The sequence below is a fragment of the Nyctereutes procyonoides genome, unplaced genomic scaffold (assembly GCF_905146905.1).
Source record: "Nyctereutes procyonoides isolate TBG_1078 unplaced genomic scaffold, NYPRO_anot_genome, whole genome shotgun sequence".
Taxonomy (NCBI): domain Eukaryota; kingdom Metazoa; phylum Chordata; class Mammalia; order Carnivora; family Canidae; genus Nyctereutes; species Nyctereutes procyonoides.
Window position 1 is genome coordinate 5,650,849 of NW_026575036.1, and position 26,856 is coordinate 5,677,704.

Genomic DNA, 26,856 nt, shown 5'->3' on the forward strand with positions numbered 1-26,856 from the left:
AACACCCAGGGCTGAATGCACACATGATGGACCTACAAGCCATGGGTCTCAAGGAGAAGTGGAACTACTGTCTCTACTTGATAGTGATGAGATACCTCTAAAACCTCAATTACCTGCCCTAAAGATGGGTAGAGGTCAAGGGGGGCGGAGAGAAGAGTAGCAGCAGGTCCCTAATGGGACAGAGTCTATCCTAACTATGCTAAAACAGAGCATTAAACTTGCAGCAGAAAGAACTGCCCCAAATTTCAGGAAGAACTTCCATCTGAGAAAAACCTACGGATCCCACTGCCCCCACCCTAACATGTCTCCAGGGTGCAGGGACCAGGAGCACTGACTGAGCACCTCCTGTGTTCCAGGCACTGTGCTGGGGAGGGGGTGAGTGGCCCAGCCTAGACCACAGAGTCAGGATACTTAGAGGCAAAGGAACCTGGCAGGGTTGGCAGGAGGGTTGAAATGACAGGATGGTAGAGGAGGGGCAGCTGGGCGTGTGATCTGTGCCTGTTCCCAGAATTCTAGGCTGTCTTTCCTGCCTCAAGCTGGGATTGTCCCAGATGTGCCTCTGCTTGAGGGAAAGAAGGGCAGGCGCAGGGGAGGGTCTGTGTATCCTGCATTTGGTTCCCAGAGCAATCCCTTCTGCTTTCTCCCTGTGCTACTCACTGCCTGCTGGGGAGAAGGTGGGGGGCTGGGGCACAGGCCCAGACCCCCAGTCACCAGGTAAGGAAAAGAACTGGTCCAGGTCCCCTCTTTCCCTCCCTCCTACAGGGCATCAGGAGTGCTCTGCCTAGGACGACCTATTAAGCTTGTTCCAGCCCAGCAGGTCAGGGATGGTGCCTTAAGCCTGGGCACTGCAGGACCGTGTCTCCACCACTGAGCTCTGGAGGCCCCACCATGGCCCAGGACCTGTTCCCCATGATTCCTGGCACACTGCTGCCCACCCTACCTGCCCTGTGGAGGGCACCTCTTCTAGCCACTTCAGGGTCACACTCAGAACCCCTGCAAGTCAGGGCTGAACTCCAGTCCCACTTCTTTGTTTCCTAGGACTGCTTCCAGAGTCCATTTCAGGTGGTGCCACCACCCCCCAAGAACCCCCCAGCCCCAGGGGCCCAGCCTCTTCAGGTGGACTTGCTTCCTGCTCCTGCTCCCACCAAGAAGCCTGGGCCCACCACTGCTGCCCTTGCTGTTGCATCCTCAGCTGGCTCCACGGTGGACACAGCAGCTCTGAACCCCCGGAGGAGTCCTTTCCCACTGTACAGGATGTTCATGTCTCTGTCACCACCGTCTCCACAACCACCACAACCACCACCATTGTAGTCAGAGCCTTGACTCTTGCCATGGTCCAGGTTGCATCTGCTTGGAAGAAGACAAAGGGCAAGGGACCCTGCATCTGCACCCTGAGCAGCAAGGATTCCAAAACAGCTAAAGACTCCAGAGGCAGAGGCCATCTATAAGGGATCTAGGTTGACCAGTTCCCCAGGTCCTGTGGACATGCCCACCATGATACCTCCGGGCCTCTTGAGTGTCCTCAGCTGAGTGAAGCCACCTGGGAGAGGGGGGAGATACAGAGGCTGCAGGTGGCAGGTGGGAGGTTACCTTGACCACCTTGTGGTGGGGGTGGGGGCGGGGGTGGGTAGTGCACACTTGGGAAGCACTCCTGTGAGAGGTGAAGCAAGGCTTTCCACAATTTCTCCCATTGTAAACCACAGGAGCTGTGGTACTCTGGACAAGGAGCTCTACCCATGCCTGGTGTGCTACCAGAGTTGCAAGCACAAGCTACTATGTGTGTGCGTGGGACAGGGGGACACCGTGCACAAGCCCTACAACTGTTTGCATGGTGGGAGAGCTTCTTGTGGTTGGATCACCTCAACAGTCATGCTTCACAGTGCACTCCACAGATATCCCTTCAAATGTGATATGTGTGGCATCTTTTGCTACTAAGAATCTACTGGAGCACATACAGAACCACAGGAGAAGATGGTGCAGTGTCATGTGTGCAGCAAGACGTCAAGCGAGCCTTATATTTCAGACCATGTGAAGGTGCACTGCCATGGCCCTCAGTATGTCCATGAGCTCTGGAACAAAGATACATGTGAGGTCTGTCCTAGGGCAGCAGTGGCGACAGTAACCTGGCATACCTGACCACCCCCACACCTGTCCCTCAGGTTGTGCTAAGGCCCCCTGGACAGGTTGCAGGAGTGGAGAGGACTGGAGCAGCCACTGCCCTCACCACTCTCCTCTCTTAACCCCCTGCCCTGCCCTTTCAGGGATCTGGGAGCCTTCTACTCAATGGTCCTTGCTCTCTCCTTCCATCCTACCCCCTACTACTTTCTGCTGTCCCTCCCTGGGAAGTTGGTGGTTGGTTTTTTTTTTGTTGTTGTTTGTTTTTATTTTTACCAGGGAGAGGGAGGGGAGGAAGGATGGGAGTGAAGCATTATGCCACAAAGTGGGGAAAAGGTAAGATTGGAGAAGGAGCAGAAGCAGGGAAGATAGGGTACCAACTCCATAAGGGGGGATGTTTGGGTTCAGGTTCTAAACATCATCCTACATAAGATCTGTCAGGGTAAAACAAGTCAAGAGCAGCAAAAGAAGGAGCGACTTTTTCCAGAAGCTGGACAGGAAATGGACCTTTAGATGCTAGGGAAACTAGGGGGATCCAGTAACTATAGGTACTTCCTAGACGTGGGCTTAATGGAGCCATGTTATCCCCCATCTCTGTTCCACCTCAGCTCCAGCCCAGACATTTATTTTCATCCAACTGCTCCCTGAGAGAAGCTGTGGCCCTGGCCACGTCATCCTGTTCCTGTGGCCCCTGCATGTTCCTCAACCTTATTCCTCCTTTTGCATGGATCACATTATAAGAAAATTAATTTTTTTAAAAAAGGAAAATAACTGGCCCATGGCAGGGGTAATTCAGAGATACAGAGCTGGGATCACAAGTCCCACCTGGAGGAGGGAGGCAGATGGGGGGACCTGGCAGGTGGAGCCCACCCAGATGAAGTCACAGGAATTGTCTGAACCTTGAAGGGGGGAAGAGGGAAAAGCAGAGGAGGCAGGGGTGTGAGCCAGAGACAGGGGCAGAGGCTGAGATACACAGAGATGAGAGAAACAGGAAAGCACTGGGAGGTAGGGCAGAGAGGGACCAGGGATGGGGGAGGCAGCACAGGAGACAGAGAGTGGGACATGAGGAGGGAGATACTGACTGGCTCCCAGGATGAGACTCACACAGATGTGAAGAGAGACCCCCAGACCCTGAGGGAGGGACACAAGCAGAGGGACAGCCAGAAGGAGGAGCTGAAGGCAGACCCAGTCCTGGGAGATCTCAGACCACAGAACATCTGGAGTCAGACACACAGATAGGCCCCCAAACAAACAGATGTATTGACAGAGGTGAAGGTGAAGGAGGCCAAGATGGAGGAAGAAGCCAGGGCTGGAGGGAGGAGGTGAGGGAGCATACAGAGAGAGAGAAGGAGGCAGGTGTGCAGCAGGAGGGGGACCCAGGCCAGGGAGGGGGCTGCAGAGTGGCTCCAGGAGCCTCTGCCCTCCCTCCTGGCTCCTGTTGAGCCCGGGCCCCTCTCAGGAGCTGCTGCTGCTGGATGGGCCCAGAGAGCTGACAGGGCCGGGCCACTGCCAGGGCTGCCCCAGGATCCCTCCTGTGCCCATCTGGGGGTCCCTGGGGCCCTAGGTGGGTATGGACACGGCCTCCCCTGCCCTCCCCACCACGATGCTGCCATCAAAGGAGGGCTGAGCTCAGCCCTAATATCATGAAGCCGGGAAAACTAGTGCTGGGAAGTGGGGGACAAGGAGAAAGAGAAACTGAGGCAGTCAGGGATGCTGACCAACTCTGGAGAAGGTGCTGGGACAGCTTGGTTAGGGATCCCACGGAGGAGAGTGGGGAGATGAAGGCCTGGGGCTGTGCCTACATTGAGAGCTAAGGAGGCACCATGAGCAATGTCAGCAAAATGACATCGCAGTGACTGTCCGTTAATTTAGGGTAAGCAGTGTAGACACCTGCTGAGCAGGCACTAACAATACCTTTGAGAAGCTCCTCACTAAAGGACCCTCACAGATATACACATGAAAGCTACTACAGGAGATATTGAGGCAGAGATTAGAGACCTGGAGGCCAGTGTACATGCTTAAATCTAGGTTTAAAGGGACCAGGGATGAAGCACCCAGACAAGTATGTGAAGACCTAAGACAGCGTGGCAAACTGGCCCCCACCTCTTACCCAGGCTTTCTCAGGGCTCTGCAGAGACCATCTCCCCCAGGTCCTCTCAGGGCCAGGGGAGATCCTGAGAACATTAACCCAAGCAACCTAAAGGAAAATTGTTCTCCCCGCCCTCTGCTCTGTCAGCCACATGTGAAGGTCCCAGAGCCAGATGTGTGGTTACAGCTGGAGCCCAGGGAGTCCCTGTAGCAGCAGGAGGGAGGGTGCAGAGGGACCCAGAGAAGTCTATCTTGTTCCAGAGAAGTTCTGCAAAGAAAAGGGTACAAAGCTCACCAGGCTCATCCCAGTCCCATTGACACTTAGAAGTTTAACAAAGTTCAGAATGTCCAGGGCTCACAGGTCATTATAGCCAGAAGCTGGAAATCACATTTCTTCTCAAGGTCTACCCTTCATCTTATTCATTCCCCACAGACAAGCATCTTTTCTGAAACACTCTGAATCAGATCCTGGAATTTAGCAGCTGCCTCCACTAGGGAAATGGGCTTAATTAAAGCAAAGAAATTTAGAAAATGCCTCAGAAAGGATTTCCTTAGAGCTAGGGTTGGTAAATGCTAGAACCAGAGAACATATACAAACACACGCACACCCAAACATGAAAAGGAAAGTCTTCACTTGACTGCTATTTATTTGCCTGTGGATGGACCTCCAGATGATGGGGCTCACATCAGAGAACACAATACAGTTTCTCTAAACATTAGGAAATGGATTCCCCTCTCACCCTGAGCTACAGGAGGGAAAGTACTGTTCCCCTCCCCCAGTCATGGCAAACATTCTGAGGAAGGATGACACAGTCTGGAGGGAAGAGCCCACATGCAGATGCCCAGTTTGTTGTCCTCTCCCTTGAGGCCTCCCTCTCCTGGTGGACCGCCACCTCTCTGCACCTCTCTGTGTCCATCCTTTGGACTCAACCTGTGAACCCAGCCCAGGGGGAAGGAAAGCATCCCAAGGGAGAAGACAGGGCCTTGGTCTCTGGGAGCTGAGAACAAAGACACAGGAGAAAACCCAGTTAAAAAGAAAAGCATGTAAGTTCATAGAATGTAGGGAGATCCTCCAGGGTTGAGATACCAGATTTAGAGGCTGGGAGTACAAGGGGCTAGGAGAAAGGAAGCTGGTGTGCTTAGCATGTATGGAGAGAAAAATATGAGAAGACATCAAAGATAAGGATGAGGATGGATTAAAACACTTAATGCACTCAGATATATAAATCTTTACCAGTATGCATGATTATGCATGAGTCTTTTTTTTTCCATTGGAGTTCAATTTGCCAACATATAGCATAACACCCAGTGCTCATCCCATCAAGTGCCCACCTCAGTGCCTGTCACTCAGTCACCTCCACCCCCCACCCACCTCCCTTTCCACCACCCCTTGTTTCCCAGTGTTAAGAGTCTCTCATGTTCTGTCTCCCTCTCTGATATTTCCCACTCATTTTCTCTCCTTTACCCTTTATTCCCTTTCACTATTTTTATATTCCCCAAATGAATGACACCATATAATGTTTGCCCTTCTCTGATTGACTTATTTCACTCAGCATAATACCCTCCAGTTCCATCCATGTTGAAGCAAATGGTGGGTATTTGTCGTTTCTAATGGCTGAGTGATATTCCATTGTATACATAGACCACATCTTCTTTATCCATTCATCTTCTGATGGACACCGAGGCTCCTTCCACAGTTTGGCTATTGTGGACATTGCTGCTAGAAACACCGGGGTGCAGGTGTCCCGGCGTTTCATTGCATCTGTATCTTTGGGGTAAATCCCCAGCAGTGCAATTGCTGGGTCATAGGGAAGGTCTATTTTTAACTCTTTGAGGAACCTCCACACAGTTTTCCAGAGTGGCTGCACCAGTTCACATTCCCACCAACAGTGCAAGAGGGTTCCCCTTTCTCCACATCCTCTCCAGTATTTGTGGTTTCCTGCCTTGTTAATTTTCCCCATTCTCACTGGTGTGAGGTGGTATCTCATTGTGGTTTTGATTTGTATTTCCCTGATGGCAAGTGATGTGGAGCATTTTCTCATGTGCATGTTGGCCATGTCTATGTCTTCCTCTGTGAGATTTCTGTTCAGGTCTTTCATGAACATGATTGGATTTCATGATTGGATTGTTTGTTTCTTTGCTGTTGAGTTTAATAAGTTCTTCATAGATCTTTGATACTAGCCCTTTATCTGATAGGTACTTTGCAAGTCTCTTCTCCCATTCTGTAGGTTGTCTTTTACTTTTGTTGACTGTTTCTTTTGCTGTGCAAAAGCTTCTTATCTTGATGAAGTTTCAGTAGTTCATTTTTGCTTTTGTTTCTCTTGCTTTTATGGATGTATCTTGCAAGAAGTTACTGTGGCCAAGTTCAAAAAGGGTGTTGTCTGTGTTCTCTTCTAGGATTTTGATGGAAACTTGTCTCACATTTAGATCTTTCATCCATTTTGAGTTTATCTTTGTGTATGGTGCAAGAGAGTGGTCCAGTTTTGTTCTTCTGCATGTGGATGTCCAATTTTCCCAGCACCATTTATTGAAGAGACTGTCTTTTTATCCAGTGGATAGTCTTTCCTCCTTTGTCAAATATTAGTTGACCATAAAGTTGAGGGTCCACTTCTGGATTCTCTATTCTGTTCCATTGATCTATGTGTCTGTTTTTGTGCCAGTACCACACTGTCTTGATGACCACAGCTTTGTAGTACAACATGAAATCTGGCATTGTGATGCCCCCAGCTATGGTTTTCTTTTTTAATATTCCCCTGGCTAATCGAGGTCTTTTCTGATTCCACACAATTCTTAAGATGTTTTATCCAACTCGCTGAAAAAAGTCCATGGTATTTTGATAGGCATTGTATTAAATGTGTAAATTGCCCTGGGTAGCATTGATATTTTCACAATATTAATTCTTCCAATCGATGAGCATGGAATATTTTTCCATCTCTTTGTGTCTTCCTCAATTTCGTTCAGAAGTGTTCTGTCATTTTTAGGGTATAGATCCTTTACCTCTTTGGTTAGGTTTATTCCTAGGTATCTTATGCTTTTGGGTGTAAGTGTAAATAGGATTGACTCCTTATTTTCTCTTTCTGCAGTCCCATTGTTAGTGTATAGAAATGCCACTGACTTCTGGGCATTGATTTTGTATCCTTCCTCACTGCCAAGTTGCCGTATGAGTTCTAGCAATCTTGGGGTGGAGTCTTTTGGGTTTTCTATGTAGAGTATCATGCCATCGGCGAAGAGGGAGAGTTTGACTTCTTTTCTGCCAATTTGAATGCCTTTTATGTCTTTTTGTTGCCTGATTGCTGAGGCTAGGACTTCTAGTACTATGTTGAATAGCAGTGGTGAGAGTGGATATCCCTGTCTTGTTCCTGATCTTAGGGGAAAGGCTCCCAGTTTTCCCCATTGAGAATGATATTTGCTGTGGGCTTTTCATAGATGGCTTTTAAGATGCTGAGGAATGTTCCCTCTATCCCTACACTCTGAAGAGTTTGGGTCAGGAATGGATGCTGTATTTTGTCAAATGCTTTCTCTGCATCTAATGAGAGGATCCTATGGTTCTTGGTTTTTCTCTTTCTGATATGATCAATCACATTGATTATTTTATGAGTGTTGAACCAGCCTTGCATCCCGGGGAAAAATCCCACTTGGTCATGGTGAATAATCTTTTTAATGTACTGTTGGATCTTATTGGCTAGTATCTTGTTGAGAATTTTTGCATGCAAGTTCATCAGGGATATTGGCCTATAATTCTCCTTTTTGGTGGGGTCTTTGTCTGGTTTTGGAATTAAGGTGATGCTGGCCTCATAGAATGAGTTTAGAAGTATTCCATCTCTTTCTATCTTTCTGAACAGCTTTAGTAAAATAGGTACGGTTTCTTCTTTAAATGTTTGATAGAATTCCCCTGGGAAGCCATCTGGCCCAGGACTTTTCTGTCTTGGGAGGTTTTTGATGACTGCTTCAATTTTCTCCCTGGTTATTGGCCTGTTCAGGTTTTCTAGTTTTTCCTGTTCCAGTATTGGTAGTTCGTGGTTTTCCAGAAATGCATCCATTTTTTCTAGATTGCCTAATTTATAGGCATTAAGCTGCTCATAATAAGTTTTTAAGATCATTTGTATTTCCTTGTTATTGGTGGTGATGTCTCCTTTCTCATTCATGATTTTATTAATTTGAGTCTTTTCTCTCTTCTTTTTAATAAGGCTGGCTTTTCTCTCTTCTTTTTAATAAGGCTGGCTAATGGTTTATCTATCTTATTAATTCTTTCAAAGAACCAACTGCTGGTTTTGTTGATCTGTTCCACAGTTCTTCTGGTCTCTATTTCATTAGTTCTGCTCGAATCTTTATTAACTCTCTTCTTCTGCTGGGTGTAGGATCTATTTGCTGTTTTTTCTCCAGCTCCCTTAGGTGCAAGGTTAGCTTTTCTATTTGAGTTCTTTCCAGTTTTTGGATGGATGCTTGCATTGCAATGTATTTCCCCCTCAGGACTTCTTTTGCTATATTCCAAGGATTTTGAACAGTTGTATCTTCATTCTCATTAGTTTCCATGAATCTTTTTAATTCTTCTCTATTTTCCTGGTTGACCTTTCATCTTTTAGCAGGATGGTCCTTAACCTCCACATGTCTGAAATCCTTCCAAACTTCCTCTCATGATTTAGTTCTAATTTCAAAGCATTATGGTCAGAAAATATTCAGGGGAGGATCCCAATAATTTGGTATCGGTTAAGTCCTGATTTTTGACCTAGTATGTGGTCTATTCTGGAGAAAGTTCCATGTGCACTTGAGAAGAATGTGTATTCAGTTGCGTTTGGATGTAAAGTTCTGTAAATATCTGTGAAATCCATCTGGTCCAGTGTATCATTTAAAACTCTTGTTTCTCTGGAGATGTTGTGCTTAGAAGACCTGTCGATTGTAGAAAGCACTACATTCAAGTCACCACGTATAAGTGTATTATTATCTTAATATGTCTTAACTTTGGTTATTAATTGATTGATATACTTGGCACCTCCCACATTCAGGGCATAAATATTCATGACTGTTAGGTCCTTTTGTTGAATAGATCCTTTAAGCATGATATAGTGTCCCTCTTCATTTCTCACTACAGTCTTCAGGATAAACTTTAGTTTATCTGATTGGCTACCCCTGCTTTCTTTTCAGGACCATTTGAATGGTAGATGGTTCTCCAACCTTTTATTTTCAGGCTGTAGGTGTCCTTATGTCTAAAATGAGTCTCTTGTAGACAGCAAATAGATGGGTCTTGCTTTTTTATCCAGTCTGAAACCCTGCACATTTTGATGGGATCGTTAAGCCCATTCATGTTCAGAGTTTACTGAAAGATATGAATTTAGTGTCATCACGATACCTATTCAGTCCCTGTTTTTGTGGATTGTTCCCTTGGACTTCTATTACAGAATCCCCCTTAGTATTTCTTTCAGAGCTGGCTTGCTGGTCACATATTCTTTCAGTTTCTGCCTATCTTGGAAGCTCTTTATCTCTCCTATTCTGAATGAGAGCCTTGCTGGATAAAGTATTCTTGGCTGCAGGTTCTTCTCATTTAGGACCCTGAATATATCCTGCCAGCCCTTTCTGGCCTGCCAGGTCTCTGTGGAGAGGTCTGCTGTTAATCTAATATTTCTTCCCATAAAAGTTAGAGATTTCTTGTCTCTTGCTGTTTTAAGGATCTCCTTATCTTTGGAGTTTGCAAACTTCCCTATTAAATATCGAGGTGTTGAGCGGTTTTTATTAATTTTAGGGGGGGATCTCTCTATTTCCTGGATCTGAATGCCTGTTTCCCTCCCCAGATTAGGAAAGTTTTCAGCTATGATTTGTTCAAATACATATTCTGGACCTCTGTCCCTTTCGGCGCCCTCGGGAACTCCAATTAAACGTAGATTGTTCTTCCTCAGGGTGTCATTTATTTCCCTTATTCTATCCTCATGTTCTTTTAATTGTTTTTGTCTTTTTCTCTCAGTTTCCCTCTTTGCCATCAACTTGTCTTCTATGTCACTCACTCGTTCCTCCACCTTGTTAACCCTCGTTAGGACCTCTAATTTGGATTGCATGTCCTTGTATTGATTTTTAATTTCTGCCTGATTACATCTAAATTCTGCAGTCATGAAGTCTCTTGAGTCCTTTATGCTTTTTTTCTGGAGCCACCAGTAGCTTTATAATAGCGCTTCTGAATTGGCTTTCTGACGTTGAATTGTAATTCAAATTTTGTAATTCTGTGGGAGAGAGGACTGTTTCTGATTCTTTCTTTTGAGGTAAGTTTTTTCTTCTAGTCATTTTGCTCAGTTCAGAGTGGCCAAAAACAAGTTGTATTCAGAAAAGGAGAAAAAGAGAGAAGGGAAAAAAGAAAGGAAAAAGAAAACCTAGAAGAAGAAAAAAAGAAGAGAAGAAAAGAAAAAAGGGGGGGAAGCAAACAGAAAACAATTAGAAGGGGGAGTATCCTCTGAATCTATATACTGTAAATCCCTCTACTTCCCCTAGAACTTTCCAGTGCTGCTTGGTCATTAACTTGCTTTTCCCCTGTCCTTCTAGCTGGTCTTCTGGGGGAGGGGCCTGCTGTGCTGATTCTCAGGTATGTGCACCTGGGGGAGATGCTCAGCCCCCTGCCTGGTGCAGGGCTCAGTGGAGGTTGTTTGTACTGTTTATCCTGTGAGGCCACTGTTTATCAGTGGGGGTTGTTTATCCTGTGAGGCCCCAGGAGGAACAGCAACAGTGGCAGCGGCCAGCTCTGGAGCCCTGGAGTCAGCTCCCGCATTAACTCCAGAGCTCTCAGTCTGCAGGGGCCTGGATGCTCCAGGGGCAGGGCCGCTGATCTGCTCAGCTCGGGCGCCTGGCGGCAGGAACGTCCTCACTGTCCTAGGCCCTCCTGGCCCCTGCCTGTCCCAGGGAGAGGCCAGATCCTGGGCTGTGTCCCCGGCGCCCTGGGCTCCGGGGCCTGCGCTGCTGGAATCGTCCTTGATCGCCGCCAGATCCGCCTCTGAGCTGCTCCCGGAACCCCGCCGTGCGCCCACTGCAGCCCTTTAGGGAGCTGGGCCGCAGGGTGTGGGCACTCTCCCTGGGGCGCAGGTGTCTGTTTGTGCCCCCGGGAGCCTGAGGGCACCCCCGCCCCTCCTGGGGTCCTGCTCCAACTCCCTGCGATCGCCTTTCTGTCCGGGAAGATGGTGCAGCGCCTGCTTCTCCGGGACGTGGCTCTCCTGTCCTGGGGACACTCGCCCCGGCCTCAGCCCGGCTCCTCACGGGGCCCCTCCCCCTCGGAGGCCTTTTGTTTCTTTATTTCTTTTTCCCCGTCTTCCTACCTTGATAGAAGCGCGGACTCTTCTCACTGTAGCATTCCAGCTGGTCTCTCTTTAAATCTCAAGCCGAATTCGTAGGTTTTCAGGATGATTTGAAAGTTATCTAGGCAGTTTGGTGAGGACAGGTGACTTGGGGACCCTAGTCTTCCGCCATCTTGCCCCCTCCTATATATATATATATATATTTTTTTTTTTTTTTAATATTTTTTGTTGGAGTTCAATTTGCCAATATACAGCCTAACACCCAGTGCTCATCCCATCAAGTGCCCCCCTTGGTGCCCGTCACCCAGTCACCCCAACCCCCGCCCACCTCCCCTTCCACTACCCCTTGTTCATTTCCCAGAGTTCCGTGTATTTCCCTGATGGCCCGTGATGGGAGCATTTTCTCATGTGCTTGTTGGCCATGTCTATGTCTTCCTTGGTGAAATTTCTGTTCATGCCTTCTCCTATTTCATGATTGGATTTTTTGTTTCTTGGGTGTTGAGTTTAGTAAATTCTTTATAGATATTGGATACTAGTCCTTTATCTGATATGTATTTGCAAATCTCTTCTCCAATTCTGTAGCTTGTCTTTTAGTTTTGTTGACTGTTTCTTTTGCTGTGCAGAAGCTTTTTATCCTGATTAAGTCTCAATAGTTCATTTTTTGCTTTTGTTTCCTTTGCCTTCATAGATGTATCTTGCAAGAAATTGCTATGGCCAAGTTCAAAAAGGGTGTTGCCTGTGTTCTCCTCCAGGATTTTGATGAATTCTTGTCTTACATTTGGATCTCTGAACCATTTTGAGTTTAGTTTTGTGTATGGTGTAAGAGAATGGTTCATTTCAGTCTTCTGCATTGGGCCGTCCAATTTTCCCAGCACCATTTATTTATTTTGATAGGGATTGCATTGAATGTGTAAATTGCCCTGGGTAACATAGACATTTTCACAATATTTATTCTTCCTATTCATGAACATGGAATATTTTTCCATCTCTTTATGTCTTCCTTCAATTTCTTTCAGAAATGTTCTGTAGTTTTTAGGGTATAGATAATTTACCTTTTTGGTTAGGTTTATTCCTAGGTATCTTATACTTTTGCGTGCAATTATAAATGGGATTGACTCCTTAATTTCTCGTTCTTCAGTCTCATTGTTAGTGTATAGAAATGCCACTGGTTTCTGGGCATTGATTTTGCATCCTTCCACATTGCCAAATTGCTGTATGAGTTCTAGCAATCTTGGGGTGGAGTCTTTTGGGTTTTCTATGTACAGTATCATGCCATCTGCAAGGAAGGGGAGTTGAACTTCTTTGCCAATTTGAATGCCTTTTTATTTCTTTTTGTTGTCTGATTGCTTAGACTAGGACTTTTAGTAGTATGTTGAATAGCCGTGGTGAGAGTGGACATCCCTGTCTTGTTCCTGATCTTACGGGAAAGGCTCTAGTGTTTCCCCATTGACAATGATATTTGCTGTGGGCTTTTCATACATGGCTTTTAAGATGCTGAGGAATGTTCCCTCTATCCCTACACTCTGAAGAGTTTTGATCAGGAACGGATGCTGTATTTTGTCAAATGCTTCCTCTGCATCTATTGAAAGAATCATATGGTTCTTGTTTTTTTTCTCTTATTGATGTGGTCTATCATGTTGATTGTTTTACAAGTGTTGAACCACCCTTGCATCCTGGGGATAAATCCCACTTGGGCATGGTGAATAATCCTCTTAAAGTACTGTTGGATGCTATTGGCTAGTATCTTGTTGAGAATTTTTGCATGCATGTTCATCAGGGATATTGGTCTATAATTCTTCTTTTTGGTAGGGTCTTTGTCTGGTTTTGGGCTCAAGGTAATGCTGGCCTCATAAAACAGTTTGGAAATATTACCTCCCTTACTATCCTTCAAAACAACTTTAGTTGAATAGGTATTATTTTTTTAAAAATATTTTATTTATTTTTTTCATGAGAGACACAGAGAGAGAGAGGCAGAGCACAGGCAGAGGGAGAAGCAGGCTCCATGCAGGGAGCCTGATGTGGGACTCGATCCTGGGACTCCAGGATCACGCCTTAGGCTGAAGGCAGGTGCTAAACCACTGAGCCACCCAGGAATCCCTAGGTATTATTTTTTCATCAAATGTTTGATATAATTCCCCTGGGAAGCCATCTGGCTCTGGACTTTTGTGTCTTGGGAAGTTTTTGATGACTACTTCAATTTCCTCACTGGTTCTTGGCCTGTTCAGGTTTTCTATTTATTCTCTTCCAGTTTTGGTAAGCGTGGGTTTCCAGAAATGTATCCATTTCTTGTAGATTGCCTAATTATTTGGCATATAGGTGCTCATAATATGTTTTTAAATCGTTTGTGTTTCCTTGGTATTGGTTGTGATCTTTTGTATTTCCTTGGTATTGGTTGTGTTCTTTTATATTTCATGATTTCATTAATTTGGGTCTTTTTTCTTTTTAATGTCTGGCTAGGGGTTTATCTATATTATTAATTCTTTCAAAGAACCAACTCCTGGTTTTGTTGATTTGTCCTACAGTTCTTCTGGTCTCTATTTTATTGAGTTCTGCTCGAATATTTATTATCTCTCTTGTTCTGCTTGGTTTAGCCTTTATTTACTGTTCTTTCTCCAATTTCTTTAGGTGCTAGGTTAGCTTGTATACTTGTTTGGTTTTATTTTTCCAATTTTTTTGCGGGAGGCTTGTATTGAGATATATTTCCCTTTTAGGATCACTTTTTCTGTATCCCAATGATTTTGAACAGTTGTATTTTCATTAGTTTCCATGAATCTTTTTAATTTTTCTCTAATTTCCTGGTTGACCCATTCATCTTTCAGTGGGATGCTCTTTAACCTCCAGGTGTTTGAGTTTTTTCCAAATTTCTTCTTGTGATTGTGTTCTAGTTTCAAAGCATTGTAGTGTTAAAATATGCAGGGGACAATCCTAATCTTTTGGTATCGACTGAGGTCTGATTTGTGATCCAGTATGTTGTCTATTCTGGAAAAAGTTCCACGTACACCTGAGAAGAATGTGTATTCAGTTGCATTCGGATGGAAAGTTCTGTATATATCTGTGAAATCTATTTGGTCAGTGTATCATTCAAAGCCCTTGTTTCTTTGGTGATATTGTGCTTAGAATATATGTCATTTGCTGAGAGCGCCATGTTGAAGTCTCCTACTATTAGTGTATTATTATCTAAGTATGTCTTTACTTTGGTTATTAATTGATTGATATACTTGGCAGCTCCCACATTAGGGGCATAAATATTCATGATTGATAGGTCTTCCTGTTGGATAGACCCTTTATGTATGATATAGTGTCCCTCTTCATCTCTTACTACAGTCTTTGGGATAGACTCTAATTTATCTGATATGAGGATTGCTAACTCTGCTTTTTTTTGAGGACCGTTTGAATGGTCCTCAAAAGACCACTGGTTCTCCACCACTTCATTTTCAGGCTGTAGGTGTCCTTATGTCTAAAATGAGTCTCTTGTAGACAGCATACAGATGGGTCTTGCTTTTTTATCCAGTCCAATACCCTGTGTCTTTTGATGGGATCATTTAGCCCATTCACTATCGAGTTACTACTGAAAGATATTAATTTAGTGTCATTGTATTACCTATTCAGTCCCTGTTTTTGTGGATTGTTTCTTTGGGCTCCCTCTTTCTTTTACAGGGTCCCCGTTAATATTTCTTGCAGAGCAGATTTGGGGGTCACATATTCTTTCAGTTTCTCTCTATTCTGGAAGCTCTTTATCTCTCCTTCAATTATGAATGACAGCCTTGCTGGATAAAGTATTCTTGGCTGCATGTTTTTCTCATTTAGTACCCTGTATATATCATGCCAGTCCTTTCTGGCTTGCCAGGTTCCTGTGGAGAGGTGTGCTATTAATCTGATATTTCTCCCCATATAAGTTAAAAATTTCTTTTCTAGTACTGCTTTAAGAATTTTCTCTTTATTTTTGAATTTTGCAAGTTTCACTATTAAATGTTGAGGTTTTCAGCAGTTTTTGTTGATTTTTGGGGTGTCCTCTCTATCTCTTGGATCTGAATGCTTATTTCCTTCCCCAGATTATGGAAGTTCTCAGTTATGATTTGTTCAAATATACCTTGTGATCCTCTCTCAGTCTCTTCTGGAATCCCAAATAGACATATATTCTTGTTTTTCAAGCTATCATTTTTTCCCCTAAACCTTTCCTCATGGGCTCTTAATTGTTTTTCTCTTTTTTCCTCAGTCTTCTTCCTTTCCATCAACTTGTCTTCTATGTCACTCCTCCATCTCATTAACCCTAGCAGTTAGAGCACCTAGTTTGGATTGCATCTCAGTTAAATTATTTTTAATTTCGGCCTGATTAGATCTCAATTCTGTGGTAACGAAGTCTGTACAATCCTTTACGCTTTTTTTCTGGAGCCACCAGTAGCTTTATAAATGTACTTCTGAACTGAATTTCTGACATTTTATTTATTTATTTATTTATTTATTTATTTATTTATTTATTTATGAGAGAGAGAGAGAGGCAGAGACACAGGCAGAGGGAGAAGCAGGCTCCATGCAGGGAACCTGATGTGGTACTCAATCCCGGGATTCCAGTATTATGCCCTGGGTCGAAGGCAGGCACCAAACCACTGAGCCACCCAGGGATCTCCCCTGACTCATATTTAAATTCACATTCTATAACTCTGTGGCAGAGAGTATTACTTCTGGTTCTTTCTTCTGTGGTGAATTCTTCCTTCTAATCATTTTGTCCAGGGCAGAGTGGCTCTATGAGTGAGCTGAGTCAAAAATATCAACCATAACCTAAGTAAAATACATCCTAGATGATTCCAAAGATGTCAGAGGCCAGAAAATAAAAGAAAAAATAACAAAATAAAAGTACCACTAAAGTGAAAAAACAAATTTTAGAACAAAATAGTAAAAATAAAAAACCAAAAACAAGAAGAAAAAGAAAAAAAAAAGAGGCAGTGGTGGTGGTGAGGAATTGGTAGAGGAGAGAGAATGTAGCTTCCCTGAGGCGACCTAGAGGGTGATCCTCTTGGTTCTGAGTGTATTTTGTTCTGTATGTTAGAAGATGCTCAATTCCAAATTTATATAAACCAGCAATACTTATATAAAGACCCAACATCAACCACAAACAGATAAACAAGATAAAAGATGGGGGCAAAATGGGATGGAAGAGAAAATATAGTCTCACAGAATGAATGAGCACAGTGTTCCACTTGGTTCTGGGTGTATTTTGGTCGTGTGTTAGAAGGTACTAACTTCCATCATTGTAAAACAAAACGAAACCGAAAAAAACAAAAACAAACTAAAAACCCATATCTCATATGTCTACCAAAATTAAACTGAATACATTGAAGGGAATCCAGAAGTGAAAAATACATCTAAGACATGTAATTGTAGAAATATGAAAGTCAAAAAGGAAAAAGCTTAAAAAAGAAGAGTTGGTAAAATATTGTAGTTAAGGTGAGAAGACAAAAAATATTTTTAACTTGATATAAAAACGAATCATAATGAGAAATAAAAAAAGGAACCTCTAGTTCCATATACTATTTTCCCTCAGTCCTGGAGCTTTCCAGTGCTGCTCTTCCCTTGTTCTTCCAGCTGGTCTTCTGAGGGCGAGGTCTGTTGCACTGATTCTCAGGTATCTGGACCTGGGTTGAGATGCCCCACCCCTTGCCAGATATTGGGCTCAGTATGAGCTGTTAATCCTGTGAGGCCTTGGTTCCCCAGAGGTCCCAACTCTCCTAGGGGCAGGGTGACACGAAGAAAAGAAAAAATGATGGCGGCCAGATTTCCAGCTCTGGCGTCAAGTTCACTCTAAGTAACTAACCATAGTCTCCCAGTCTGCACTGCTCCAAATGCTCCTGGGAGCAGGTGCAGGTGCACTGATCTGCTCAACTTGCTGGGTGCCCAGTGGCAGGAGAGTTCTCATTTTCCTGTGCCCTTCCCACTTCCTCCTGTCCCAGGGGGAATGGAGGATAGCTGGCTTTGCTTTTGCATGCCCTCAGACCCAGGACCCTGTGCTACTGGGCCTGCGCTCCTGGGAATAGACTCTTCTAAAGGGAACTAATGAGAGCCGCGACTTTCCATTGCGGGGCTCTAGGGTAAAGGGATTTCTGAGGTCAGCCCGCATAACCAGTGGACTTCTTCCATATGCCCTGGAGGGCTGCAGTGCTCCAGCCCTTTACTGAGACTGGACCTCAGTTTTTGGTGAGCTTTGTCCCAGGCGCACCTAGTCTTAAAGTGTCTCCAGGGGTCTTGATGCTTCACTGCCTCTCCTGCGATTCTGCCGGATTTCCCTTCCTAGCACTTTTATGTCAGGGAAAGCTCAGGTACAGATTTTTAAAGTTTCCTCTTGTCCAGGGCTGGGCTTTCATGCCCCGGAGGCTTTTGCCCAGCTAGTCACAGTTCACTTCCCCCACTTTATTTCTTTTTTATTTTTATTTTTTGCCTTCCTACCTTGTTGAAAACAAAAACTCTTCTCTCTGTAGCATCTCAGTTCTTCTCTACCTTTCAGGTCGAATTCCTAGGTGTTCAGGATGTTTTGAAAGATATCTAGGTAAGTTTGTGGGACCAGATGAGTTGAGGATCTCTGCTCTTCTGCCATCTTGCCAGTCTTTCCTATTTTTAAATTTTTGAAGAACATCTATACTGTTTTCTAGAGTGTCTGCACCAGTTTGCATTCCCATCAACAATGTAAGAGTTCCTCTTTTTCTGCACCTTCATCAATATCTGTTGTTTCTTGACTTTTTAATTGTAGCCATTCTGATCTGTGTGAGGTGATATCCCATTGTGGTTTTGACTTGTATTTCCATGATGCCGAGTGATATTGAACATCTTTTCATATGTCTGTTAGCCATCTGGATGTCTTCTTTGGAGAGATGTCTGTTCATGTCTTCTGCCTATTGACTGGATCTTTTGTTTTTGGGGTTTTGAGTTTGATAAATTCTTTATAGATTTTGGATTCTAGCCCTTATCTGATAAGACATTTGCAAATATCTCCTTTCATTCTATAGGCTGTCTTTGAGTTTTGTTGATTGTTTCTTTGCTGTGCAAAGCTTTTTATCCTGATGAAGTCTCAAGGGTTCATTTTTGCTTTTGTTTCCTTTGACTCTGAAGACATGTCTCCAAGTTGTTGCAGGAACACCTTGGTGGCTCAGTGGTTGAGTGTCTGTCTTTGGCTCAGGGTGTGATCTTGGAGTTCTGTGGTCGAGTCCCACATCTGGCTCCTAGCAGGGAGTCTGATTCTCCCTCTGCCTATGTCTCTGCCTTTCTCTCTGTGTTTCTCATGAATAAATAAATAAAATATTTTTTTTATTAAAAAGAAGTTGCAGCCAAGGTACTATGTTGAACAATAGTGGTGAGAGAGGACATCCTTGTTGTGTTCCTGACTTAGGGAAAAAGCTCTGTTTTTCCCCATTGGGAATGATATTCAGGGCAGCCTGGGTGGCTCAGCAGTTTGGCGCCACCTTCAGCCCAGGACATGATCCTGGAGACCAGGGATGGAGTCCCACATCAGGCTCCCTGCATGGAGCCTGCTTCTCCCTCTGCCTGTGTCTCTGCTTCTCTCTCTCTCTCTCTCTGTCTCTCTCTCTCTGTGTGTGTCTCATGAATAAATAAATAAAATCTATTTTTTAAAGAGAATGATATGCACTGTGGGTCTTTCATATTTGGCTTCATGATGTTGTACTATGCTCCCTCTATCCCTGCATGGTGGAGGGTTTTTAATCAAGAAAAGGTACTGTAGTTTGTCAAATGCTTTTTCTGTATCTATTAAGAACATCATAAAGTTCTTACCCTTTCTTTCATTAATGTGGTGTGTCATGTTGATTGTTTTGTGGATCTTGAATCAACTCTGCAGGCAAATACCACTTGGTCATGGTGAATAATTCTTGAATGTACTGTTGGATCCAATTAGCTAGTATCTTGGTGAAAATTTTTGTATCCATGTTCATCAAGGATATTGGTCTGTAATTCTTTTTAGTGTGGTCTCTGTCTGGTTTTTGGATCAAGGTAATGGTAGCCTCATAGAATGAGTTTGAAATTTTTCCTTCCATTTTGGGATGCCTGGGTGACTCAGTGGTTGAGCATCTGCCTTTGGCCCAGAGGATGATCCTTGAGTCCTGGGATCGAGTCCCACATTGGGATCCCAGCATGGAACCTGTGTCTCTCTCTGCCTATGTCTCTGTCTCTCTCTGTGTGTCTTTCATGAATGAATAAGTAAATATATCTTTAAAAAAAGAAATTTTTCCTTCCATTTCTATTTTTTTGGAACCATTTTGGAAGAATGGGTATTAGTTTGTCTTTAATTTTTGGTAGAATTTCCCTGGGAAGCCATCTCGCCCTGAACTTTTATTTGTTGGGAGACTTTTGATACTGATTCAGGTTCTTTTCTGGCTATTGGTCCGTTCAGGTTTTCTATTTAATCTTGTTTTAGTTTGGGTAGTTTGTATATTTCTAGGAATTTATTCATTTCCTCCAGATTGCCTAATTTGTTGCCATACAATTGCACATAATCTCTTGTAATTGTATTTCTTCAATGTTGGTTGTGATCTCTCCTCTTTCCTTCATGATTTTATTTATTTGGGTCCTTTCTCTTTTCTTTTTGCTAAGTCTGGCTCGAAGTTTATCAATATTGTTAATTCTTTCAAAAAGTTATCTTCTAATTTTGTTGATATGTTCTAGTGCATTTAAAAAATTTCTATATCTTGCTTTCTATTCTAATCTTTATTATTTCTCTTCTCCTATTGGCTTTAGACTTTACTGCTATTCCTTTTCCAGCTCCTTTAGTTGTAAGGTTAGGTTATATATTTGAGACTTCTCTTGCTTCTTGAAGAAGACCTATATTGTTATGCACTTTCCTTATAGGACTGCCTTTGCTGTATCCCAAATATTTTGAACTGTCATGTTTTCATTTTCATTTGATTCCATGTATTTTTAAAATTTTTTCTTTAATTTCCTGTTTCACCTATTTACTCTTTAGCAGGATGTTCTTTATCCTCCATATGGTTGTGGTCTTTCAAAATTTTTTCTTGCTGACTTCAAGTTTCCTAGCATTGTGATCAGAAAATACACATATATGATCTCAATCTTTTTGTACAGATTGACACAGTATTTTATCTATTCTGGAGAATGTTCCATGTGCACTTGAAAATAATGTGTATTCTGCTGCTTTAGGATGAAATGTTCTAAATATATCTGTGAAGTCCATATTGTCCAGTGTGTCGTTCAAAACCCTTATTTCTTGTTGATTTTCTGCTTAGATGATCTGTCCATTGCTGTGAGTGGGGTGTTAAAGTACCCTACTACTATTGTTGTTATTATTATTATTATTATTATTATTATTATTATTATTGAGTTCCCTTATGTTTGTTATTAATTGTTTTATATATTTGCATACTTCCATGTTGGGGGCATAAATATTTACAATTGTCAGATCTTCTTGTTGGATAGACCCCATTACTATACCATAGTGCCTTTTTTTCATTTCTTATTACAGTCTTTGGTTTATGAATTCCCTAAGTCTACCTTTGTGATCTAATAGTTTTCTCTCCCTCTTCTTTTAAGCTTCATTATTTTCCATAATTTTATCTTCTGTATCACTGGTTTGCTCTTTTGCTTCATTCACCCTTGTTTTTGGCCTCCACTTGGGACTTGATCTTGGCAATAGCATTTTTAATTTTGGTCTGACTAGATTTTAGTTCTTTTATCTCTACAGTAAGGGATTCTCTAGTATCTTCTATGCTTTTTTCAAGCTCAGCTAGTATCTTTATAATCATTGCTTTGAATTCTAGGTTCAGACATCTTACTTATATCTGTATTGATTAAATCCCTGACTGTGAGTACTACCTCCTTTCTTTTGGGGTGAATTTATACATCTTATTGTTTTGTCTAGAAAAGAAAGAAAAAAGAAAAAAAACAGCAAAACAATAACAAGAGCAACAACAACAACAACAACAATAACAATAACAATAACAATAACAACAGCTTCAGGAAGTGTTTCTGGCATATGCTGTGTACACTCTGCTGTTGCATTTTGGTTGCTCTTTCCCACTGGTCCCTCCACTACAGAGTTTCTCCTTGCTTGTAGTGGGGAGTGTTTGGGCCTTTAACTAGGCATGCTTTGATTTGTTTGTTAAGATATGCCTGGGTAGAATAAACGCATGATCTAAGACAAGAGAAAAGGAACAGGAACAAAAATGCAAACAAACAAACAAACAAAAAGCTTTAGGCCTGATTCCAAAGAATAAGAAGGAAAGAAGGAAAAAAGAGTAAGGAAAGAAAAAAGAAAAAAAATAAGAAGGTTGACTTGCAAAATAATAAAAGGAAACAAACAAACCAACAAATGAACAAAAAATTATAAGCCTCATACAAATAAGAGAGAAAATAAGAAAAAATATTTATATAAAATAAAAGATAAAATAACAAAAAAGAAACAGAAAAATAAAAAATTTAAAAATGAAGAAAAGAAAAAGAAAAGCAATCCTGACCCTATGTCTACCTGAAGCTGACCTTTTGGAGTACTATTTAAACAATAGGCTTGATACATGGCTGGGGCTGTGTTGGTCTTCTGTGCTGGCTGCTGTGCTGGCTCAGAAGTTTACTTGCCCTTGTAAAGATGCTTCTGCCTGGTCAGAGGGTAAAGTCTAATGTAGGGAACTCCAGCCTCCACTGCAGGCCCTGTGTTTCTCTCTGGAGTCTGACTGTGCTGGTAGTGGGAGGATTGAGGGGTGGTAGAGGAGGTATAACATGGCATCGCCCTACCATCTCATCCCAGAGGAGGGGAACTCCTGGTCAACATTGTTCAGGAGGCCCTCTCAGAAAAGTGAATAATCTCCTGTGTCCTGGGCTTTTGTCAATTCCCTGCCCTTAACCTGTCTGTACCTGAGATGTTGATGTACCAAGCACTACAGATCTCCTGTATTTTATCTCTAATTGGTGGCTAGGATTCAAAACTCCAAATTTTAAAGGGCCTAGCAAAATGTGGATGCATAACCATCCTCCTGACAGAAGCTTGTGGCTTGCCTGGCTCCATCTTGATCCAGCAAAGCAGTCGCATAGAGGCTTGGATCTATTGTGGCAGACAGCAAAAAACAGTGACCACTATGTGTGCAATTTGCACATGTCTCTGCTCTCTGCTTAGTTCTATCCAAGAAAAAGAGCCACCCTGGGTGCACACCATGGTTTAAGCCTATTGTGGCTCAGAGCAAAAAGCTGCTACAAGGTTATCTGCCTTCTGCACACACCCCTGTCCCTGCTGTTGAGTGCCACTGAATGGCTTCCAGCTGACTTTTTGTCCTCAGAGAGGCAAAATAAACTCTTCCAAATGTTCTCCAGGAAGGAGAGCTATCTCTCCCAGTGTGACCCAGGGGATCTCCTCACCACAACTTATTGTGTGATTTCTACCTGCTGCCCTCTCACCACTCTCTTCCTCTCCCTGACTTTGCTCCATGAAAAGGATTCCCTCCCCTTCATGGCCCTTCGGCTTTCCTCTCCCTCACTTCACAGCTCCAAACCTCATATCTGCTACATTCTCTCCCTCCAACTATGTAGATTGTTTTCTTAATCCTCAGATTGTATGCCTATGTTCAAAATATTTGGATGTTGATCTAGCTATGTTCAAGGGATGAGGCAAGCTCAGGGTCCCCCTACTACTCTACCATCTTAACTCCTTTCCCCTGTTATTTCTTATCATAAGGCCCTCTTTATTATATTCAAGTGTTTCTCACGCTCTGTAATTATTTGAACGTTTGTTTTCTTGCTTATTGTCTATTTCCCAGTAGGAAAAGCTCTATTTTGAAATAATGAACAATGAATAAATATATTATAAGAACACCATGCATGTCATCCTGCCTCCTACTTTCATGAGTTTTGCTACAGGTTTTCTAAAGAAGTAAACATAGAATAAAACAGAATATTCAACTCCTCTTACAATTGTTGCTTTTGCCAAAGGTCATTGCTTTTTATGAAATTAGTTTCACAAATGACTAGTTTCTCACAATCTCAACTCTATATTACTTAACTGGTATAATTTTTAATTCTATTTTGTCAGGGGTGGCTCAAATAGAGAGTCCCAGATGGAAGCAAATAAGTAAATAAAATGGCTGCTTTTAGTACCTTCCAGGAAGAGGTTCTAGGAGAGGGGAAGCAGTTGGTTACATGGATGGTATACATTCAAGGGCAGCTGTGTATTAGGCTAGAGGATAAAAGATAGGAGCTTATTTCCTTGTGGTTGCCTTTTCTCATTCTCTGCAAGCCCCTTCTGATAGTAGCAAATATATAGGGGCTCCACAGCAGCCTGGCATCTTAGCTATAAATTTTGCAGAAAGAAAACTCATTGAGATTTCTTTGAGTTGGAATGAAAAAATAGTATCAGGGTTGCTACAAATACACCATTCAGAGCCAGGGGTGGAAGGCAGCTAGGTCCTTATAGCTGGTTGAACTCCTTCAGGATTTGTGTACAAACACACACACACACACACACACACACACACACACACACACATCGTAGCCAATATGTCTAACAAATAGGCTCATGTTTATAGTTCTACCAAGATAAATATACCCCACTCCTTAGTGAATATTTCCAACCAAATTCAGATACATATGTCCATATAGTATGCACACACATGACTTTCAATGAGGTGCTTTATGAATATATGCACCCAGCCTCTCTTCCTTTCCCAGCTCCTGAATCTAGAGTGGGGCCCAGGGAAGGTTAATGAATGTCTGAGTGTTAGCCTTCATGTCTCCCTAAGTGTATTTCTCACTATATTCCACATAACACATGGAAACTGTTTTACTAATTATTCAGTATGTGGAATTATCTATGGTCTTTCAATTTCCTTTATGCCATCAAGTTTCAATGAGCTACCACTCCCGACAGAGTACAGCTCTGAATATATGTATAACACTGTTCTAACTGTTGGGTGTAGAGTTAGGGGAGAACCTACTCCTTGTCCTGAGCAAGATTCTACTCTTGAAACACAAAGGACAGTCACTAGAACTCAGGCATACTCGAAGTGCCTGGGTATCGTTCTAGATCCTGTGTACAGATCTTGACAGTGTTCTAGATGTAGTTCTGGATGGAGAAAAATGCTGTTTGTCAAGGAAGTCTCTCAGAAGATAGTTTTAAAGAACTAGCACAGTGCTAGCCTGAAAGTTTAGAGAATTTTCTGTACCAAAGAAATATGCAAGGTTCAATTCAATTTATTATTTATTATTATTTATTTATTTATTTATTTATTTTTACCATTTAACTTGTTTTAATGTTTCTTCACAAATGGTGAAAAATACTAAAGTACAGACAAGGAATAATCATAATGTTGTGGCCAACATTATAAATATGGAATTATAAATTTAAAATATTTTCTGGTTTAAAAAATAAATCTGGTAGTCGATGCAGCTCTGCGGGTCTCTGCGTGTAGCAGGGCCGGTCTCTGCGCTCCTGACGGTGTTCGCCTTTATCCATTTTTCCAGGTCCTCCACGCCCACCTCTTCTTCCTCCCATCTGTTCCATCAAAGGTCCAGGGGGCCCACCAGGACCGCCTCGTCTTCCTCCGCCAAAGCCACCTCGGTCCATGCCCCGGCCACCACGAAAGCCCCCTCTGTCTCCACCGCGGCCACCTCTGAACATCCCACCGGGACCACCGCGGTCCATGAGGCCACCTCTTCCTCCCCTCATGCCACCAGGGCCGCCTCTGCCACGGTCACCGCCCGGAGGCGGGAAGGGTGGTGGAAGGAAGCCTTCAGGCTTCGAGGCCTTACACTGGTTGCATTCTGTTCTCCAGGCGAAGTTCTGGTTTCCACACCTCGGATTGGGGCACTGCCAGTCCCCAGCCTGGTGCTGGACGTTTCCTCCTCCGGATGGACGTTTCCTCCTCGGGAACCCGGGGTCCTCTTGGGGGAAAGCCACCTCTGTCTCCTCCACGGCCTTCCATGTGACTCATGGGGCCCCCTGGGCCCACCACGGAGTGGCGGTGGCATCCCTCTGCCCTCACCGGGAGGCATACCACCCCGCATGCTGTTCATCAGAGGTTTCTTCCGAGCAAGAGAAACCTTAAGTTTGCTTCCTTGAAAATCTTTCCCATCAAACCACTCCACAGCAGCCTTGGCAGTTGGTGGGTCTTCATAGGATACTATAGCATCACCTTTGGGCTTTCCTATTTCCTTGTCCAAGTAGATATGGATCATGGGTTGTCCGGTTCTCTTGTTCATCTTAACAACTCCACACTGCTTAAAGAAGTCAGCCAGATCATCTAGAGTCACATTGTCATTCAAGCCTTGCACATAAATTGCACTGTTGTCAGAGTCTTCATCTGGATCTACAGGTGGGCCTAGATTAAGAGCTGGTCCTTCTTCCATGGGTCCACCAGGCTTATTGAAGCCACCTCGCTCTCCAGCGCCCATTCCACCGAGTCCTCCTCCCCACCCACCTCTGCTTATGCCTCCACGATCAAATCCCCCTCTTCCCCTGCCCCGGTTATCAGGGCCACTCATGCTCCGGTTCTCTCCTGGTCCAGAAAATCCTCCAGACTCTTGCCCATAAACACCCATGCTACTGGGGTGGTCCTGTCGGAATGAACTCTGCTGCCCATAGCTGCTGCTCTGTTGGCTATATTGACTTGGAGCCTGGCTGTAGGATCCAGTTTGGGGGGGATAACTAGTGGGCGGCTGCTGCCCATAGCTGCTTTGTTGACCATAGCTACTCTGCTGTCCATAGCTGCTCGGCTGCCCATAGGTGTTCTGCTGAGAGGAACTGCTCTGATCATAACTAGACGGCTGTGTAGAGGAATAGCTGGTAGGAGGATACGATGGTGGTGCTGTTACTGGCTGCATGGGGTAGCTCCCAGGTCCCCGGGGATAACTAGTTACTCTGTCCATATCCTAGGCTGGGCTGGTTGTAACCCCCTGTGCTAGATTGAGGTTGACTAGTCTCAGCAGGTTTGTTACCATCCTGTGGTCTTGCAGGTGCGGTGGCTGCTGGCTGCTGCCCATAGGCTGGGTAAGCAGGCTGAGTGCCATATGCAGACTGAGCTGCATAGGCCGCCTGGGTGGTAGTGACCGTAGCAGTGGTGGTATCATAAGCACCAGTGCCGTACCCCTGGACAGGTTGACTGTATGCCTGGGGGGCAGTTGGAGTAGTATAACCAGCGGGAAGCTGTCCATAAGAGGTTGCATAGGCGATCTGCCCATAGGTCGCAGTGGTCTGAGCCTGGGTATAGCTGACATCACTGGGCTGCCCATAGGTTCCATCACTCTGCTGCCCATATGCCTGGGTGGTCTGTGCATACCCTTGAGTTGGTTGGGCGGTGTATGCACTGTAGCCCTGCTGGGCTGCAGCTTGGCTGTAGGTACTGTAATCCGTGGACGCCATTTTCTCTCCTTCCCTCTCGTTCTCTCA

The 26,856-nt window shown here is 43.8% G+C and overlaps 1 pseudogene; it reads right to left on the reverse strand.

The window, feature by feature from the left end:
* Positions 1-1,112: 1,112 nt before the first annotated feature.
* Positions 1,113-26,856, reverse strand: LOC129505478 (RNA-binding protein EWS-like; annotated as a pseudogene).